This window comes from Polypterus senegalus, chromosome 10 (assembly GCF_016835505.1).
Source record: "Polypterus senegalus isolate Bchr_013 chromosome 10, ASM1683550v1, whole genome shotgun sequence".
Classification (NCBI taxonomy): Eukaryota; Metazoa; Chordata; class Cladistia; order Polypteriformes; family Polypteridae; genus Polypterus; species Polypterus senegalus.
The window spans coordinates 169190282-169208325 of NC_053163.1; the positions used below are offsets into that span (position 1 = coordinate 169190282).

The following is an 18044-nucleotide window of genomic DNA, read 5'->3' on the forward strand; positions in this document are numbered from 1 at the left end:
GAGGGAAAGGCTGCGATCAAACAGTTCAGAGAGGGGCGCTATAAAAAGACTTGACCCTTCTGCTGTGGATAAAGAATACGCGCTCACTTGGCAGTGCCCCCTAGTGGTCTGTCTGCTGAACTGCATGCTGGGCCTGTGATGTGCTGAAGAAGCTCCCAGGAGCTGGTGGAGATAATGAAAACAAGAAGAAAATAAAAATATTTAATTTTAAAGGAAATTGTCTCCTTTATGTTTTCTCTGCTACAGACACCTCCATAAAGGGGTGAGGGAAGGAATGTGCGACTTTTGCTTTTACATTTAAATTTGTAAAGAGGGTGATAAGCCCTTGAAAAGTGAGGCATGGTGCAAAGAAACAGAATTGGAGAACCCACTGGTTGTGACGTATGGGCATGTTTCAATTATTTTCCATCACATCCATCCATTATCCAACCCGCTACATCCTAACTACAGGGTCATGGGGATCTGATGGAGCCAACCCCAGTTAACCCAGGGCGCAAGGCAGGAAACAAACTCCGCACGCACACACACACACACATCACACCAAGCACACACTAGGGACAATTTAGAATCACCAAGGCACCGAACCTGCATGTCTTTGGACTGTGGGAGGAAACCCACGCAGACACTGGGAGAACATGCAAACTCCACGCAGGGAGGACCTGGGAAGCAAACCCGGGTCTCTTAACTGTGAGGCAGTAGCGCTACCAACTGAACCACCATGCCGCCCCAATTATTATTATTATTATTATTATTATTATTATAATATTGCATTCTTAAGAATTACATCTGAAATGTACCAATTTTTTAATTTTGGTCCGGTGCCTCCTAACTCCCCAATTCAAGAAAACCCCCACATATGACATACCGTTGAACTCGTCTTCATGTGTAGTTACGAAAGATGTTGAACATTTTGGGATTCATTTTTGGATCTTTAGACCTGAAAAATGCACATTTTTAGGCCATTTTTGGACCACACTTTGTGCTGGAAATTACACCCTTATGATAAGAGTAAACCAACAAAGAGTAAATTCTCCAAAACAAGTGTAAGGTCACACAAAAGGGTGGAAATAAAATATATATACATATACAAATATATATATATAGGTATGTATATTTTGGGTTTTCTTGATCTGTTCATATCCTTGTGTGAGTGCCATATTGGATGGACTGGAGTCCCAGCCAGGATGGAGGCAGGTTCCTTGCCAGGGTGGGAATATCCGTAATGGAAAGACAGAAGGTGGCTGCTCTCAGGGGTTTTGTTTTCCCCCCATGCCTACAATAGCAACATCCCACTGGTGGGGCTCTAATATGGAAACCTGCAGGGCAGGCTGGGAAGTGTAGTCCCATGGAAGAAGAAGAACAGCATTTATTTATATAGCACATTTTCATACAAATGGCGTAGTTCAAAGTACTTTACAAGAGAAGTAAAGAAAAATTTCTAAAAAATAGAAATATAAAAATAAGATTAGGCAATACTAAACAACAAAGAATAAAGTAAGGTCTGGTGGCCAGGAGGACAGAAGAAACAAAAAAGAAAACTCCAGAGGACTGGGAAAAAAAAAAAAAACAAAATCTGCAGGGGTTCCGAGGCCACAAGACCACCCAGCCCACCCCTGGGCATTCTACCTAACATAAATGATCTCAATTAGTCTTCATGGTTTTTAGGCTTCACATGAAAGAATTTGATGATGACGGTCATGTGGACGTCTGGCCTTCAATCCATCAGTGTTGGGACAGCCCTGTCAGGGTTCTTGGGTACCACCAGGGGGAACTGCAACTCTTTGAAGCATTTCCACCTGACCCAGAAGTGCTCCCAGTATGCAATGCTATGGCACTGGAAGTACTCCCGGGTCCAGCATAAAAGAAACCGAGCTTCCTTCACGGGTAGTCAGAGTTGGGAGAAGAGTGAATCAGACTATGTGGGAGGTGTGGAAGGAGGCAAGAAGATTTGGTATTATACTGCTGTGGAAAGGATTTGGAGGTATTGTAATATAAAAAGTTTGAACCCAGGACTGTGTTGTGTAGTTGTATCTAGGGGTTTGGGGTGCTGCTCTGCCCCCTGCTGGTCACACCTGATAGGACGCCTACTAGACAATAAAGACATCTGTTTTGTTGGATGTGGTCACCCGAATTAGATAAGGTCCTGACCAATGGAGAATTGTTGGGGTGCCACCCCAGTCCTCGCCATTGGCTTGCAGTTTTAAACAGAAATAACACTCGATGGCATAAACAAAGCAAGAAAAATCAATTGCCACGTAAAAGGGTGGCTTCTGCCATTGGGTCGCCAGACTCAGGGGTCCTCCTGTCAAGTCTTCTCTGTGATACGTGATGCTTTCTTCTGGGTGGTCCGTGGGACCAGAAGGGGCAGAGTCAGTTGCACTCACTGGGGAGTTTCTCATGACTGTGGAGGAAGAAAATGACAAGACATTTAGCAACAGCGCCCCCTCTCAGCCCGGGGTGGTATCACATGCCTGAGAAGAGCTTGGGTGGTGATCCTCAGGCGCACATGCGTGACATGGACATATCAGGACCCATTTCAAAGACCAATGACCCAATTTCATACTCAAGGAACTCTCCTCTGGAGGAAATGGTTCATTGTCAAGCCATGGATCTGCAAGGAACCGCACAACCCAGTAAAATGCCATGTTAGAACGGCTGTTTTTTTAGGAGTGTTGCACTTGCCCTCTGCTTCTCTTTCCTCTGATGTGCCTTTAAGCGTCACCCTTGAAGATGTCACCCTTCTACCATCTGGACTCATGGCTTTCATTCATCACACACATATCAATGACCCAAATCCTGTTGTTTCTTCCTTAATAACAGTCAAAGGATGTGACCCTTCCTTGTGACTCCTTGTTCAGGCACTGGCTGGACTATGGCAGTTCTCTCCTGGTGGGGCTTCCTTCATCTCCTATCAGACCTCTCCATCTTCTCCAGAGTGCTGCTGCTCGACTCGTGTTTTCTCGGTTTACTCGTTTCATTCCTACGTCTCCACCTCTCCTTTGGTCCTTCCAGTGGCTTCCTCTTGCTGCAAGGATCGAGTTCCAGACTCTTGCCAGGTTCTGCTCCTCGATATCTCCCATCCTTGGTCTCTCCTTATGTGCCTTCCAGAAGTCTCCACTGTGCCTCAGCCCATCCGCTAATTGGCCCACCTCTTACTGGACCTGCCAAGATAGGACGATGCTTCTTGCTCCAAAGCTGTGGAACGATCTCCCATTGTGGCATCTTTTAAAAACGCACCTTTTCGTTAGGTACTTTGGATCTGCTCAGCTTCTCTCCGACAGGATGGTTGCTGTTGTACCAACAGTGGGTTTAGGATATGGATGTGCGTCCCACTGGAGTTGCTGGTACAATTATGGAGTTGTTCCAGTCCCTTGTGTTTGCTTTTCTTAGTTTGTTCTGTGTCACTTTCATGCTTGTATGCATTGTAACCTACTTTGTAAGTCACTTTGGATAAATAAATAATGATAATAATAAAGCAGGAACCGTATCTGGACAGGGTGCCAGTCCATCGTAGGGTCCTCTCCCATACCTGATGAATGAACCACCACAGCAGAATTCCAGCTCTACAGTAGCGGTGCTAACCACTGCACCCCCTCACGCCCCTAATCCGCCACCCACCATCTTAAACACGATGTACATAATTAGGCGCCGCACCAGCGTCAGTAATTTTAGAAAGGAGTCGGGAGAGCTGTCCAAACCTCAAGGAGTCTGCCAGGTCTCGCTTGCCATAAATTATGCATGCCAACATTAAATGCGACTTTAGTGTCAGGCCTCGCGGTCAATTCGGCTGCTGCGCCACGCTCGCTCGTCCCAGTTGAGAAGCTGCCTTGGGGGGCTTCCTGCTGCGCGACACTCGTTTATGCGAATGCCAAAACTGAGAGGCACACTTTAATTGTCCCGGCGCTCGCGGCCCCGATTCTGCGGAAGTGAAAATGCGGCCCTCGCCGATAACAAGAGGGTCGACTGCAACCGCCGAGGAGACTTCCACCTGCTGTGACGTTTTACCTTCTTACGCCATAAATAATTTAAAGATGGTTTGAGGGTACTGCCATAATCTAAAATGACAACACTAAATCTGAAAGGACTTTGTATAGCAGAATAAGAACAAAAACCATCAGGTGAGGGGAGAGGAGAGCAGCTAGACGTACTGGTGGAGATCATGTAGCTCAAGGGCTTGAGCCTGGAGAAGAGTGGAGGTGAGATGGACAAGCAGACTGGTGCCACGTCTGCAGTCTTACAGGCGCTGCATCGACCTGTGGTGCCGAAACGGGAACTGGGCTTCGGGACAAAGATCTCAGTTTACAGGTCGTCCTATCTTCACCTGAGGTCACAAGCTATGAGAAGGAGTGCGAGAGTGGGACTTCACTGACAAAAGTGAATGGGGTTTAGCCAGTCTTGTCTGCTACTGTGTTCACGTGTTGTCAGATAGATAGCTACCAGGCTGGAAATTTCACATGAACGCCTTTCAAAGTGGAAGCAGCCTGTCAGACAATTCGAAGAAAAACATTTTTACCCGAATTCATTACAGCTGTGCAACCTGTCTAAGATGGACTGAAATCTAAGTAATTGATGTAGACCTCAGCGTTAATGTTTGTAGGGCACCATCTATTGAAATACATTTTATATTGCATGGACTAATAGAATGCATTGTATTTGTCATTCCAAAAGATGGCGTATCACAAACAAATTATAGTAATAAAATGCATTGCATTTCTCATTCCAACAGATGGTGCATCATGATCAATTTATAGCAATAAAATGCATTGCATTTGTCATTCCAACAGATGGCGTATCACATACAATTTACAGTAATAAAATGCATTGCATTTATCGTTCGAACAGATGGCGCACCATGATCAATTTATAGTAATAGAATGCATTGGATTTGTTATTCCAACAGATGGTGCATCACATACAGTTTCTCTCTATTATATAAAAAAATCCTGGGACGAGACGTGACTTTTTAGCCTAGGATGAGACGCAACTCAGAGAGATACTTTCAAGTTCTGAGAGATGAGATTTAACCACGCCCGGGGCTGGAAATAAAAGACAAAGAGTAGATGATAAAGTCGATCATTGTAAAGAGGTTCAAAAATGTTGGTGTGATACACATGCAGCGCTCGTTAGAGATAATGAAAGTACTAAAATTCAAAAGTGTCCTAAAAATGATAGTACAGATCACATTAGCGCAAACAAAGGGAAATTATTACACGGTGAAATAACGGAATAGCTAAAAGAGACTGAATATATTGTTTGGATGTAAACTTTAAGTCGGAGACTTGCTGATCATCTAATTCGTGTTGCCATCAGGGAAAAGTACTGTTTCTTCTCAATGAAGAGCCGTATCCATGAGAATTAAAAGATTGTTGTTTGGTCAAAGTGAAAGCCACATATGCGAGCAGTGGAGACACGAATTGGCTGGCGCATAGACAGACTGGGGGGTTGGCGAGCAAAGTGAGCAGCCTAGTATAGTGATAAAATGCAGTACGTTTAACATTCCAACAGACCGCTCATCACTAACAATGTACAGTAACAAAATGCATTGCATTTGTCATCCCAACAGATGGTGCATCATGACCAGTTTATAGCAATAAAATGCATTGCTTTTGTCATTACAAGACCTCTGTGGTAATCTCTGCAGTGCATCATCTATTGAAATGTGTTTTGTAATGCATTCAGTAATACAATGAATTTCCATTTGTCAAACAATTTGTAGTAATAAAATACATTGCTTGTGTTGTCAAGACCTCAGTATTAATGTTTGCAATGCACTGGAATGTATTTTGTAATGTTTGTACAGTAGTAATACAATGCACTGCATTTGTCATTCCAGCAGATAGCAGATCACTAACAATTTAAAGTTCTTCAATGTATTGCATTTGTCATTCCAACAGATGGCACATCATAAACACTTTATAGTAATAAAATGCATTGCGTCTGTCATTTCAAGACCTCAGAATTCATGCTTGTAGTGCACCATCGATTGGAATCCATCCATCCATCCATTATCCAACCCGCTGAATCCGAACACAGGGTCATGGTGGTCTGCTGGAGCCAATCCCAGCTAACACAGGGCACAAGGCAGGAACTAATCCTGGGCAGGGTGCCAACCCACCGCAGGACACACACAAACACACCCACACACCAAGCACACGCTAGGGCCAATTTAGAGTTGCCAATCCACCTAGAATGTATGTTGTAATGCTTGTATTAATACAATGCATTGTGCATTTGTCATTCCAACAGATGGAGCATCACAAACAATTTGTTGTGATAAAATGCATTGCATTTCTCATTCCAAGACCTCAACATTCATGTTTGAGCTGCATCATCTATTAGAATGTATTTTGTAATGTATGTAGTAATAAAATGCATTGCATTTGTCATTCAAACAGATGGTGCATCACCATAATAATCTGCTGTAACAATTAATGTAATACATATGTCTCTGTTATATGCCACTTGGTATGGAACTTGTAAAGCTGTGTTAATATCTGTGATCTGATGGAATGACAAACATAATGCGTTTCAATACTACAAATGTTTGTAATGTGCAATCTTTTGGAGTGCAACAGGACGGACACACAGAAACGCAGACACACATACATGTATTCTTTTATTAAAGTGGAGGCTGACCTTTCACTTCAGTCAATGCAGTAAAGTAATTATAATAATTTCCTGGTCAGCCATTATTGGTATTTTTGTGGTCGAATTGTATTAGAAGAGATGGCATAAATTTTTAATGTGTTTCGATTGTGCGTACTGCTTAATTTGATTGTTATTTTTTGTTTATGACTAGAAATTCAGTGTACACAATGGAGTGGGGACACGCTATAAAAAAGAGCAAAGACAAAGATAAAGATTTGGGGCTCTAGCCGGGAAACCATGCTTAGTGTTGGCAGCTCTTTTGGCCAAGACAAAAACGAAAATGTAAAAGGAATGTTGCTGTCGTCTCAGTACAGTCACGAGTTAAGCATCTTATGCAGGCGTGAGTCCCAGTTTGACTGTGAGGATGGCTTCTATGTGAGTCCTGGGGCAGAACTTCCAGATAAGAAGTCGAAGTGGCATTACAGTTCTTCCTCTTGATGAGCCTGAAATCTGAGGTTTAAAAAAGGAGAAGGAGTAAGGAACAATGCCATCGAGTGGCTCAGAATGGAATTACAGGTATGGCCAAAGCTCTGGAGACGACCCCAAGTCTTGTGCGTCTCGACAGCAAATAAATGCATCAAATATTTGGAGAAGAGTCTTGTTACAGACACTCGGAGCTCCAGGAGTGCACCTCAACAGCCAGTCTTTATGTTGCTTGGATTACAGAGCAAAAATTCAGCAAAGAGTCGGCACCACATGACACTAATTTCTACTTGACACGCCCACTTCAAGACACACCTACTCGTTAGTCGTCAGACCCTCCCACAGCCTCCTCCTTAACTATAGCTGAAGGACCTTTTATGAGAACAAGACTCATTCACGATATATTTATTTATTTATTTCATTTTATCTGAAAAATTCCTCCATAGAGGATCGTACACACACATATCCAATTTACAGCTTTTAATTTAATTTTCAAATTTAGCCGCAGTTTCTGAAAGTGAAATATTAGAAATGTCTACAGTACAGCATATCTGTTGAATTTGCGTATTCATTTTTGATTTTGCAAATCACTTTTCACATGCATGTTGATATTTTGTGGCGCCTGAAGTCATCTTTTATCTTTAGTGTTATTCTTTGTGCTTCCATTCACAATGCCAAACACAGTTTACTTCACATGAATCTGAATTTCCATCAAGGGTTTACACTGGTCTGTTAACAAAATTATCACCCCTTTAGAAACCCATGAGAACCATGGTAGAAAAATATGACAGGCAGATATAAAACGTCTAGTGTTAACATTTGCAGTGCATCATGGGATTTGTAAAAGCAATATTAATGTTTGTGATGCACCATCAGCTGGAATGAAAAATGCAATGCACATGCCCATGTCATATGCCATTTGGTATGGGATTTGTAAAAACAGTGTTTTTGTTTGTGATACGCCGTCGGATGGAATGATCAATGCAATACACATGTTTCTGTCATATTGCATTTGGTATGGGATTTGTAAAAGGAGTGTTAATGTACGTGAGGTGCCACCTGTTAGAATGACAAATGCAATGCACATGCCTATGTTATATGCCATTCGGTACAGGATTTGTAATGACAAATGCATTGCAGTTTATTACTAAAAATGCTTATGATGCACCATCTTTTGGAATGACAGAAACACAGCAGTCAGATGGATGCAGACATTTATTCTTTTATTGAGGAGGTGTCACAAAAATTGCGTCTGAGGATCACTCTTTTGGATCCTCCTTGGTACGCAATACCACCCCGGGATGAGAGGGGGCACTGATGCTAACAGTATTGTCTCTCTCTGTCCCTAAAGTACTGAGAAGACACCCAATGAAGGCAACTAAGCCCACACCTTTGGGTCAGAGATGCTCACAGAAGGTGGCATCTCATTGTGGACTGACACTCGACAAAGACGGAGCTCCAGTTCGAAGTAGCGGGGCTGCTGAACCGATCACATGTTTGATTCGTATGAGCCATTGAGTGCTGTTTAAGTTTGTTTTTGTCTACTAAGTGCAACATGCAAATCTCGCACATATCTAGTCCTGTTGCCCTACTTCAGGACGGTGAGCCTGTCCATCACCTTTCCTCGCTGTCTTTTCTTCGTATCCACGTCAAACTTACTTTCCAGATCCTTCCACTTTTATTTCTTGCTCTCCATGTTTTTCATTTATGGTCTACGAAAGCAGGAAATTCTGATCGGCAGCCCCAGGCACCTCCGCCACATTTCACTTTATTTGCTTTTCACACCGGCGGCAGCAAAATAAGATCGGGTAGCAGAAAACGGCAGAACCCCGGCTGGGATTTGTTATCAGAGGTTTTTGCCCCCCGAGTGTGGACGTCGTCTTGTCCTGTCAGGGTCCTGAAGTGCATTTTTTTTTTTTTTTATAAATTGATCTGTTAATTTATTTTTCCAATTAGCTGCTTGACTTCACTGGCAGTCTGCGGGTCAGAGGCTCCCCATTTTGCCTGGCCTTGCTGTTCCCATCGCTTCTTACCGATAAGAGGATGTCTTGTGGAAATTGCATTTAATTTATAAAAGCTTAATTAGATTGACCTGGCCACTGGCTTAATTAGAAAACTGCAGTGAAGACATTCATCTGAGCCACACTGGTAGGTATGTGGGTAATGAATAATTTCCAGTAAACCTTCATTTAATATAGCGTCTTTCATACTGTCTCATGGAGGAATCAGAAGTATAATGAAATGGGAGAATATTCACATGACAGTGAGCAGAACCTCCTGTGACTTGTACACCACACGTCAAGGCGCTATATAACCTGACATTCTGTTAGCCTTCTTAATGGCACTTGAAACACCGTCTAGAAGTTGATAGCAACGGGTCCACTACGACTCCTAAATCCCTCTCATAAGGGGTACCTTCAATGTTCAGACCGCCCGTTGTGTATTCAGACGTTGCACTTTTACTTCCTACGTGTCATACTTTACATTTACTTCCATTAAATTTCATCTTCCCAAGCCTGTCTGCTGTCCAAAGTCCCTTTGTGATGACTTAACAGATTCTCGATTATCTGCCAGTCCACTGATTTTGGTATCATCTGCAAACTTAACCAGCTTGTTAGATATAAATGATTTGTATAGGAATATAAATATTAAAAACAGCAGTGGCCCCAGTACTGACCCCTGCTGGACACCACTCTTTACTCCAGTCAGTTTTTGGAAAGTTCCTCGCACCATCACCCTCTGCTTCCTGTGTTTTAGCCAGTTTTGCACACCTTGAACTCCCACTTCTTTATGTTTGATGCCCAACCTCTCATGTGGCACCTTATCAAACGTCCAGATAAATAATATTATATGCCCCACTCTGGTTGTTTCTTCCTCATAGAATTCCAGCTTGTTAGTAAAACACGACCTCCCTCCTCTGAACCCATGCTAACTGTTCTGTAAAACTCCTGTGATTGCCATGCATCACTCAGCCTTATCCTTAATAATTCCTCCCACGTTGCATGTTAAGTTTTATCTCCTAGAGTTGCTTGGATCTGCCCGGTCATCATAATGAGATGATAGTTGCCATTTTCCAGTCCTTTGGAATTTCCAAAGTGCACAGTAACTTCTTAAAAAAGTGTTTATATCCTGTCACACACGTACGCATGGGAGGCAGCTAAAGGGCTTGAGTGAGGGCAATTCCGAGTCAGACCGGGATGTGGCACAGTGCACCGACTCTTTTTCTCCCTGGCCTGCAGACCATCCGCGGGAGATTCCACCTGGCCCTGTTGACGTCACTTCCAGGTCCGAGCCTGTGGAGGAAGACCTTCTCGGCTCCGGCCCCTGTGATGTCACGTCCGGCTCGAGCCTATGGCTGAAGACCCTCATGAGCCCGACCCTTCTGACTTCACTTCCTGTCTTCCCCTTTAACACTAGAATTACCAGAGCCTACGAAAAAACTCGTAATTCCGTCCCACCTTAAACTGCTTCTTAAATCCCTTCACACCTCTCCGCCAGCGCCCTTTGTTCTCTAAATGTGCTGATAAAGAGAAGCTCGGAGCAGCCGGCTATTCCATCCCCCCACCAATTTAGAACGTGCACGGACTTCTCTCAGCTCATGCCTTGATTGAGTATCTGGGAGTGAAGTGGAGTTTTAGAGTGAAATAATAGATCGTTGTTTGGAACACACGCATTTCATGTCTGTTCCGTTTCTACAGTAATCTGTGTCAACACATTGTTAAAACAGAAACTTTTTTATATTCTAGTAGTAGATGACAAAATGTAGGCATAAACTATATAATGTATGAAGCCTGAAGTCCAAATAGCAAAGAAACATTTTCACAAGAATAACACAATTGCACTTTTATTCAAACATATAACTGCAGAAAGAGAGAAGTGTGTACACTGCTTCTTACAGAAAAAGGCGATGGAAAAAGTGCACTTGAATAAAGTGCACTTTTGTTATACTTTTACACCAATATATGTTCCTGTGTTTGAACGACACGGGCAGATGGGGAGTGTCTGATGATTGCATATAGCGCCGAAGTTACTGGTCTTTACCATTCTTTCTTCTGCATGTCCTGGGGTGCAAAAGAAAAAGCATACAGCAACATGCGGGACTGGCAGGAACACTCAATAAAACTGAATAAAAAGAAAAGCAAGTGACGGTGAGATACGAAGAAGGCAGCTTCGCCAGCGTTTGTGTGTCAGAACCGGGGCGTTAGTATGCATCGTGGTACACTGCAGAGCTATAGCGCGTCTTTAGTGAAAACAGCCGTGTCAGATGGGGTTGTATGGATTGATTCTGAACGCGACTGAGAGAGTGAAAAGTGAATAAAAAAAAAAAGCTAACCTTTACAAAGATCATAAATTGCACCGGCTGTTACAGACTGAAATCAAATGTATGTTTTTATACTAAAACAGTAAGACTAAGAACAGTTTACTTCTCAAAAGGGAGGAGCGCAGGATCGAACCCGTGACCCCCAAGCGGGGCTGTATCTATTGAACCACGGAGTCAGTTATAGTAAACTGGTGTCAATGTCGCATGTTAAGGCGGCTTTTTCTTTCTGCAGTTATATGTTTGAATAAAAGTGCAATTGTGTTATTCTTGTGAAAATGTTTCTTTGCTATTTGGACTTCAGGCTTCATACATTATATAGTTTATGCCTACATTTTGTCATCTACTACTAGAATATAAAAAACATTTCTGTTTTAACAATGTGTTGACACAGATTACTGTAGAAACGGAACAGACATGAAATGCGTGTGTTCCAAACAACGATCTATTATTTCACTCTAAAACTCCACTTCACTCCCAGATACTCAATCAAGGCATGAGCTGAGAGAAGTTCGTGCACGTTCTAAATTGGTGGGGGGATGGAATAGCCGGCTTCTCTTTATCAGCACATTTAGAAGACAAAGGGCGCTGGCGGAGAGGTGTGAAGGGATTTAAGAAGCAGTTTAAGGTGGGACGGAATTACGAGTTTTTTCGTAGGCTCTGGTAATTCTAGTGTTAAAGGGGAAGACAGGAAGTGAAGTCAGAAGGGTCGGGCTCATGAGGGTCTTCAGCCATAGGCTCGAGCCCGGACGTGACATCACAGGGGCCGGAGCCGAGAAGGTCTTCCTCCACAGGCTCGGACCTGGAAGTGACGTCAACAGGGCCAGGTGGAATCTCCCGCGGATGGTCTGCAGGCCAGGGAGAAAAAGAGTCGGTGCACTGTGCCACATCCCGGTCTGACTCGGAATTGCCCTCACTCAAGCCCTTTAGCTGCCTCCCATGCGTACGTGTGTGACGCCTCCACCTTTTCCTTATTCCCTCAGTTCTGTTTTGTGCACATCAGTGCTGTATAACATTTTTGCGACTTTGCAGCCAGGATACCAAATATATGGATGGCTGCCCCAAACCTTGCTATGTCTCTGTGTGGAGTTTCTGACAATCCGTACTCACTAACAGCCTTAAGAACTCTGTGATAAATATTATCTGGTCCTGGAGATTTGTTTGATTTCAGCCTGTTTAATCAGAGCAGCACTTCTCTCTCTCTCAGTACCTCCTTAGTAGTCCCTGTTACCGCTGGGCAGATGAAGACCTCAGGAAAACGCAAGTTTAGAGCACCCACTATTTCACTCTCTGTATTTTTTAATTCCCCTTTACTATTCCCACACACTTCACCTCCTCCTTGACTGTTCTTTTACTACTAAAATACGGAATGAATCTCTGATGGTTGTCTTTCGCCTTATCTGCTATATTCCTCTCTAGCTGCCTTTTAGCCTCCCTAATATCCTTCTTAATGTTTTCCCTCATACACCTATGATTCGCAAAGGAGTTATTAGTCTTTCGCGTCTTATTTGTCTGTTTTTTTCCTTTGCAGCTTCGTTTTGAACTTTTTATTAACCCACTACAAAGTTCTGGCTGTTGCACATAGCACAGCGTTAAGACAGTTATGCTCCGTGGAGTTAATGATCTTTTCTGGCCTGCAGATTACGGCTCACTTAATATTCTCCTCCTTCTTGACTTAAGTGCAGCATTTGACACTGTTAATCATGACATCCTCTTCTCGTGCTTCTCCACCATAGAGAACTCTGGCTTAGCCCTTCAATGGTTCACAACATACTGTATCTTTCTAATAGGAAACAGTATGTCACACTCGGCCGACATAAATCCTCCACCTCACCTGCGTCGCGTGGTGTCCCTCAGGGTTCAGTCCTTGGGCCGTGACTCTTTCTACTTTATATCCTTCCTTTAGGTCAGATTGTTCGCAGACATGGCCTTAACTTCCACTGCTATGCAGACGATGTACAGTTATATCTTAGTACAGATTCGCCTCCCAGCACACTCACCGACTGCATCACTGATCTTAAGCTATGGATGGAAAAGAACTTTCTCAAACTTAATGCCAATAAAACTGAAGTGTGACTGGTAGGCCCAAACTCCCTACTTTCTAAGGCATCTAACTTCTCTGTTTCTGTTGATGTCAAACCTGCTCCTGTTGTCAGGAATCTTGGTGTTTTGTTTGGTTCATCACTTAACTTTGAGCTACACATTAGGTCTCTGCCCAAAATTTCATTCAGTCATCTCCGTAACGTTTCCCACCTCTGTCCATTTCTGTCCTTTCTAGCTATGATTTTAGAGAGATATTTTAACGTCGTTATTCAGAAGTGAAATTGGTCTGTATGATGCACATTGTAATAAGTCCTTATTTTGTTTTGGAAAAACAGTGTTTAGTGCTTGGTGAAAGGTTTGAGGAAGAGATTGGTTAACTCTGGCTTCTGTAAATGTTGCTAATAGGAGGGGAGCTAGCTGAGCGGAGAAATTCTTGTAAAATTCTGCAGGGTAGCCATCAGGGCCTGCTGCTTTCCCGCCTTGGAGTGACTTTATAGCATCTAGAAATTGTGATAACGCCAGTGGTTTATCAAGTTCCTCCGCACTAAAAGCGTCTATTTGTGGTATCTGTAATGTATCCAGAAATGCATTAGATTGTGTATTGTCTTCCTTAAACTCAGTAGTATATAGGGATTTATAATAGTCTCTGAAAGTGTGCATTATATTTTTGTGTTCAACGATTTTATCTCCGTTCGTGTTGGTGATTACCGAGATTGCGTTGCGCACTTCCTGCTTGTGAATTTGTTGACCTAAAAACTTATTAGCTTTCTCTCCATGTTCATAATAATGATGTCTGGATTTGTAGATTAGTTGTTCAGTTTCTTTAGTTGTCAACCATTTCTGTCCTTTAATGATGCTCAGGCTCTGGTTCATTGTTTCATAATGTCTCGACCTTGGGTTTGGGAAAGGCGCTCTATAAATGCAACTTATTGTTATTATTTTTACAGTTTTTAAAAATTTCCTACGGATTCCAAATGTAGGTGTGCACCTGTCCTGCATTACACATAAAGCGTTTTTAAACCTCTTCCACTGCTCCTCGATGCTTTCCACACTTAAACGCTTATCTTAGTCCACCATCCTTAGGCTTTGCCACATCTGCTTAGAATTTGCTCTCCCGAAAGTTAAACTTAATCCTTGCATCTGCCCTCTTGCAAAACACTGAGAACTGTATTATATTATGGTCACATGACCCTAGCGGTCCAATCACCTCTACACCCTTAAATGTATCCTGAATATTACAAAGTACTAAATCCAGACTGGCTTCATCCCTCGTTGGTGATTTAACATTCTGCGTTTAAAAACGATCACTGATGGCATTTAAAAACTCCAGCTCTTGTTCTTCTCTAGTTGTAAGGTTGGCCCAGTTAATATTCGGGTAGTTAAAGAACTCCCATGACTTGTTACTTGCTATTGCTTCTTTAATGGAAGGAGCAGATGCCTTGCCAGTGGTTTCTTGGGTGCACACAAGCCCGTCCTCTTTGTTTGACTACTGGAGCAAAGCCCATAGAGGCTGCCAATTTTGGAGTTTTGGCTATTTTGTCCCTGGGCAGGTGTTTAGATGGTGACATCTCTGGGGTGTCACTGGCTGGTTGATCATTTTATCAGATATGGTGCAGAGACTGAAAAAAGGCCCCGTGGAGAGGAAACTGATACTTTATAGCTGACATTAAGAATATCTGGAAGCATCATTTTAATCCATGGACTTGTGTTACAAGGTTAGTAAAATGGGCAATGCCAGTCTTACTTATGGTCTCCTGCCTTAATCAAAGAACCTTTTCTGATAATATTGGAAATCAGTTCTGCTTATCTATTGTTGTATAATGTGGAGTACCACTGGGATTTATTTTAGAGCCTTTTCTGTTTATCGATTTAAGCCAAAATAGGCTTTGTAGTCCCCAAAGACCATTGATTGTATTAAGCCAATGCAAAGATGAGAAAGAGAACATCAGTCATAGGCTCCACCTGTTGGCGCCAATCGGGCATCCATCCTCTGCTTTCTTTCATTTCAGGGTTCAAGTCAGAAAAATGGAGGCTAGCCGATAAAACCGAGACAGGGAAGTGGGGAGACATGTAGGAGGACAGATGTATGTTCAGATGTTTGTAAAACGTGCACAAGGGTTTGGGTGTTGGATGGTCGTGCCTCATCCACATTTCCCTGCATACGGCTCTGTGAGGGAGGCCTACAGGATTTAATAATAGCAATAAATGTAGACATTTGGCATGTGCTGATAAGAGTCAGAGTGGCGCAATGGTAGTGCTGCTGCCTTGCAGTTAGGAGACTCGGGTTTGCTTCCCGGGTTCTCCCCGTGTCTGTGTGGGTTTCCTCCCACAGTCCAAAGACATGCAGGTTAGGTGCATTGACGATCCCAAATTGTCCCTAGTGTGTGCGTGGTGTGTGGGTGTGTGCCCTGCAGTGGGTTGGGACCCTGCCCAGGATGTGTTCCTGGTTTGCGCCCTGTGCTGGCTGGGATTAACTGCAGAAGACCTCCATGACCCTGTTTTAGGATATAGCGGGTTGGAAAATGACTGACTGACTGACAAGAGTGAATGTCGTCCGGTCAGCCCATTTAGTGTGGCCATAAGACAAGTTGTGACACAGAAACCAGTCCATCACAGGACTCTCACTCCATGACATTGTTCAGACATCTCCATCAATCTAATCCAGGGTTTAGAAGAACTCCATGAACACTTTCAAACAGCAAAACTTTTCTGCTCAAAGGTTGATCTTTGATGGCTCATGAGACTTCACAGAGATTTTCATTTATGTTTCATTTAAGAATCAACTTTTTCACAGATGTTTGAGAAATAGCCTTAGACATAAAGGAGACATGAGATACGACTGAGGTAAAAGGGGTCAGAATTGAGAATGTGGTTTGAAAAGCATGGGATATTTTGTCAGATCCCTTTCTAGTCTTGTTTTTTCATTCTTACCGGACTGATGTGTTTATCTGAGGTCAGGGGCAGACTGGCCATTAGGGAATTTGGGCAATGCCCGATGGGCTGCAGACTCTAGTCCGGTCACGGGCCGGCCGTTTCATGAAGTAAATTTTATGTACCGGTTACAGATTGACATTAAAATTAATTTTCTAAACTACTAAACATTATCTGTGATTTATATAGTCCTACAGTGCATCCAGAAAGTATTCCCAGCGCATCACTTTTTCCACATTTTGTTATGTTACAGCCTTATTCCAAAATGGATTAAATTCTTTTTTTTCCTCAGAATTCTACACACAACACCCCATAAAGACAACGTGAAAAAAGTTTACTTGAGATTTTTGCAAATTTATCAAAAATAAAAATTTGAGAAATCACATGTACATAAGTATTCACAGCCTCTGCTCAATACTTTGTCGATGCACCTTTGGCAGCAATTCCAGCCTCAAGTCTTTTTGAATATGATGCCACAAGCTTGGCACACCTACCCTTGGCCAGTTTCGCCCATTCCTCTTTGCAGCACCTCTCAAGCTCCATCAGGTTGGATGGGAAGCGTCGGTGCACAGCCATTTTAAGATCTCTCCAGAGATGTTCAATCAGATTCAAGTCTGGGCTCTGGCTGGGCCACTCAAGGACATTCACAGAGTTGTCCTGAAGCCACTCCTTTGATATTTTGGCTGTGTGCTTAGGGTCGTTGTCCTGCTGAAAGATGAACCGTCGCCCCAGTCTGAGGTCAAGAGCGCTCTGGAGCAGGTTTTCATCCAGGATGTCTCTGTACATTGCTGCAGTCATCTTTCTCTTTATCCTGACTAGTCTGCCAGTTCCTGATGCTGCCACCACCATGCTTCACTGTAGGGATGGTATTGGCCTGGTGATGAGCGGTGCCTGGTTTCCTGCAAACGTGACGCCTGGCATTCACACCAAAGAGTTCAATCTTTGTCTCATCAGACCAGAGAATTTTGTTTCTCATGGTCTGAGAGTCCTTCAGGTGCCTTTTGGCAAATTCCAGGTGGGCTGCCATGTGCCTTTTACTAAGGAGTGGCTTCTGTCTGGCCACTGTATCATACAGGCCTGATTGGTGGAATGCTGCAGAGATGGTTGCCCTTCTGGAAGGTTCTCCTCTCTCCACAGAGGACCTCTGGAGCTCTGACAGAGTGACAATCAGGTTCTTGGTCACCTCCCTGACTAAGACCCTTCTCCCCTGATCGCTCAGTTTAGATGGCCGTCCAGCTCTAGGAAGAGTCCTGGTGGTTTTGAACTTCTTCCACTTACAGATGATGGAGGCCACTGTGCTCATTGGGACCTTCAAAGCAGCAGACATTTTTCTGTAACCTTCCCCAGATTTGTGCCTCAAGACAATCCTGTCTCGGAGGTCTACTGACAATTCCTTTGACTTCATGCTTGGTTTGTGCTCTGACATGAACTGTCAACTGTGGGACCTTCTATAGACAGGTGTGTGCCTTTCCAAATCATGTCACATCAACTGAATTGACCACAGGTGGACTCCAATGAAGGTGCAGAAACATCTCAAGGATGATCAGGGGACACAGGATGCACCAGAGCTCAATTTGGAGCGTCATGGCAAAGGCTGTGAATACTTATGGACATGTGCTTTCTCAGTTTTTTATTTTTAATAAATTTGCAAAAACCTCAAGTAAACTTTTTTCACGTTGTC

At 43.2% G+C, this 18044-nt stretch overlaps 1 protein-coding gene across 2 annotated transcripts in view; it reads right to left on the minus strand.

Moving 5' to 3' along the window:
• zgpat (zinc finger, CCCH-type with G patch domain) overlaps positions 1-18044 on the minus strand; it is a 58777-nt gene that overhangs the window by 6392 nt on the left and 34341 nt on the right. Inside the window, exon 8 of one of the 2 annotated variants that reach the window (XM_039767409.1) lies at positions 82-162. The exons of the other annotated variant lie outside the window; for it this stretch is intronic. The gene's annotated coding sequence lies outside the window, so the exon portion shown is untranslated. Of the gene's footprint in view, positions 1-81; positions 163-18044 lie in introns of those variants that run through there. 2 annotated transcript variants of the gene reach the window in all.